Here is a 4,004-nt window from a genome sequence, read left to right as displayed (position 1 = left end):
TAGTTAAAGTCCCTTGATGTAGGAAAGTACCGCCACTCTTTGTACTTTGCCGCCAGCGCGCGACCTCCTCGCCTCCTCCTCGTCCCTCGCGAGTCCCCTCCGCGACAGACGGCCTTGGGCGCGTTTTCCTGCACGATGATTGGTCTCCCTGCCGTTGCGCTTGGAAACGAGCGGAGCTTGCGTTTTGCTTGTGTTTTGCTTTTTCGTTCGCGCCATTTTGCGCCTCAGCTCGGCTGGCTCGGCGTATAGAGAACGTCTCGCGCTAACATTGCACGCTGTTTCGAGCACTGTCTGCTGACGCTATGCCATGCGGCTGCGCATATAACTGCAGCAAGAAGCGTGATGATGGCTATGCAGTTTTTACGATACCGCAAGGAAATCGTGATGGCTTGCGCAAAGTATTGGTATGCGTGTTGCAGTGTCTACCATGAAGTGATGTGGTGGTGACCGACTATGTAAGACGTAAAGGGGCTCCAGCTGCCTCTATTAAGTCGAATGCTTTACCTAAGCCTTCGAATAATGCTTAGCAGTCAAGCGTCAGACTCGCTACACCACTTATACCAGTTAAGCCAGCTTTTTGTGTGGCATATGAAGCCAAGCTCACCAATGTTCACTGCATATATACAGCTATTTTGTAAATGTCACTTGCGCTTTTCATCAACTACACTCGGACAGAACTGAACACTTTTTGCTCATTTACCCTCAATCCGGTAAGTGGCAGCGGCAAATAGTAATGATGTTGCGGGTAATGACATTTCGAAGAAGCTCGTACCAGCCAACTGCGATGTCACGCTAGGGGATTAAGCAGGACGTCATGACAAACGGTCGATACCCTTGGTTGGAAGACACACTTTGAGGCGTGTCTGCCACTTCGTTCTTGGGCTGTATCCAACTATAGAGCTCTTAAAATTAAGGACTCGATTGAGCATGCGCGCCCAGTATGAAACGAATCTCCTGAGCAATCGTGCATGGCGTATTCTTTGCAAATAGTGGCTCGGCTGAAAAGAAAACGTGATATCTCTTACACCTGGAGTGTCGTTTTGATCGCAACAGAGCCACATTTTGGAACGGACAAGCTCTTAGCGCAAAAACGAATTGCCCGTCAACTTTCGGCCGCACTGATACTGCTTTATCATGTATTAAACGGTGTAGGTTTGTGCCAGGGCGTAATGTTACTACTGTTGTTTTCTTGGGCATGTCTTTTTCTCAGCTGCCATCCGTACTGCATGGCATATTTGTACACTAGCATTGTTTCTCATTCTGAATATTATATGATACTCTTCTACGTTATCTGTATCTTGTCAAATAAGGTTTTTTGCGCATGCACGAAAATAAAGCATCTTACTGACCATTCTTTTTGTTTTTTGTGTGATACTATGTTTTTCTGATGTCTAATCAAAATCACAATTTTAACTATCCTACTACATAATTTAACGGTATGTTGGTGTGAACTATCAAAATACCTTTTCCAGGGGCGTATCTTTTGCCTAAAAATATAGAATGCCTTCTCCCATAGGTATACCGAGTATTTTTTAAGCTTCATTGACACCGACGCCTAAAGAATAATCTGTAAATATCTTTCCTCGGCTTCTGTTATTCTGGGTGATGAGTGGCTGCCGGCACCGCTTCATCGCACTGAAACTGTGCAACCGTCCTATTCAATGCAGAAACCACAGCGCAAAAGCTACTTTGACATTGAGACAAACACATAGACGGACGATGCTCTCGCCAGTAATTAATTATAAGAAGGCACACAAGAAAAAACTGCCAAACATAGAGCTATCTGCCACAAGCAATACTAGATTAGATGCGAAAAGTAAAGCAGCGTATCATGTGACAGAAAAAATAACTGGAGTATAGAACTCGCCTCAAAGCTCCTTTTACATCAGTGTGTGTCATTCATATGGCTTTAAGATGAAACCAACCTCATCATAAACGTTGCCTTCAGCATTCTCCATGCTGTTATCACCATTTTTCAAAATATTCTACGCCACTGGGGCGCGCAACTGGCCCAGAATAATGCACCGCCATCGAATTCTGCGGCCTGTCCGCGGGAGCCCAGGCGCAATAGAGTGCCGTGCGCAGCGCGCGCAGCCGGTGAGCGGGGAGAATGAGGAAGAAAGCGCGCGCGCGGAGGAGAGTGTCGCTACTTTCAAGATCAAGGGGCTTTAAGAATAGTTCGCTAGCCGCCGTGCATGGTTAAAGGCGGGAAGAATTGCGTGTGCGCGTCTCCATTAGTGTCAAATCGAGACAATACCCATTTGCCTCGCTTGCCGACAGTTCGCTGGCTTGGTGAGAGATCACCACCTTTCTGCAGCAGTCCACGGCAGGGAAAAAAACTTGGCTTCTGCCTTCGATTGACGCGGTGAGCTGCGGCAGGGTATTGAAGGACTGTGGCTGTGGTGAGACTGTCGGTGCCACATTGACGACGTCTATAGCAGCAGCGCATATGAGAGCCTTCGGGCCGAAAAGAAGACAGTGGTCACGAGTGAGTTGTGCTACTTTAAGTGGTTTGATAGGGCGCTTTGCGAGTTGATACCCAGTAGTATGGCGTATTGTTGTGAACCTAGATGCACGTCGTACAGTAAAAGAAATGTCCCGGGCATCTCATTTCATGAAATTCCGAGGCTTCAGAAAATCCCTATCCACGCAAGACGCCATGCTACTCATCAGGAGCGCCGTCATAGACAACAAATCCAGGGTTGTAAAAGGCATCCTGGCGCTCGACCTAACAAAGGCCTTCGACACGGTCAGGCACGAACACATCCTCAACGAAATCTCCACTTTAGATGTCGGAGTAAATTTCCACAATTTTGTAAGATCGTTTTTGGATAACCGAACGGCCACCATAAACGTCGCACAAATCAGAAGCAGAAAGCACATGCTAGGTAACATCGGCACCCCGCAAAAGGTCAGTGCTTTCGCCGCTTCTTTTCAACATCGCAATGCACGATCTCGCAAATAAACTCTCGAAAGTCCCGGGGGTAGGGCACGCGATTTACGCGGACGACATCACCATTTGGTCCACGAGCGGCCCGCTAGGCACTCTGGAGCAGAACCTACAGCAAGCGCTGGACACCACGGAAGCTTTCCTTACAAACACGGGACTGGAGCTCTCCCCCAGCAAATCAGAGCTCCTCCTGTGCAAACAAGGCCCGAGGCAGAGACAGCCCCTTAGCTACCTCCCCGTTCACCTACACACCAGGGACGGAGGAAACATCCCCAGGTGTAACACAATTAAGGTCCTGGGCATGGTCATTGGGGCTTACAGCAATGACAACGCGGAGGCACTAAAGCGCATCACAAAGAGCACCCACAACTTCACCAGGGTCATATCCCGGGTCGCCAGCAAAAGGGACGGACTGAAAGAGGACAATCTCATGAAAGCATTTCACGCCTTCCTCATCAGCCACGTAACCTACGCCGCCCCCTTCCTCAACTGGAAGAAGACGGAGCTGAACAAAATCGACACACTAATCAGAACAGGATTGAAAAAAGTCCTAAGCCTCCCTAGAAACACTAGCACGGAACGACTCCTCCAATTGGGGCTACACAACACGGCGACAGAACTCTTTGAAGCACAGCGAACCGCCCAAATTAGTCGGCTCTCATTCACAAAGGCGGGCATCGAGATATTACTATAGAAGCAGACATACAGCCCCTCTTCATGCCACCAGAGAGGTCGCAACTATGCACAAATACCAAGAGGTCAATAACCGTTGATCCAATACCAAGAAACATACACCCGACCCCCAACGAAGGGCGGAGAAAAGCGAGAGCGAAGGCAATCCTTGATAACATCAAGCGTAACGAAACGCAAGTCCTCTTCGTTGACGCGGCCAGATATTGGAATCGAGGCGCATACGTGGTCTCTGTGGTGGACGCCCATGGCTCACTCGTCAACGCAGCCACGGTGGTTACCAACTTCACTCACGAAGCAGAAGAAATGGCCATCGCGGTGGCCCTTCGAAGCTGCAAAGAAGCCTCCGTCATTTACTCGGATT

Source organism: Dermacentor silvarum, chromosome 9, assembly GCF_013339745.2.
Source record: "Dermacentor silvarum isolate Dsil-2018 chromosome 9, BIME_Dsil_1.4, whole genome shotgun sequence".
NCBI classification, from domain to species: Eukaryota; Metazoa; Arthropoda; class Arachnida; order Ixodida; family Ixodidae; genus Dermacentor; species Dermacentor silvarum.
Note: the sequence above shows the minus strand (reverse complement) of the source record.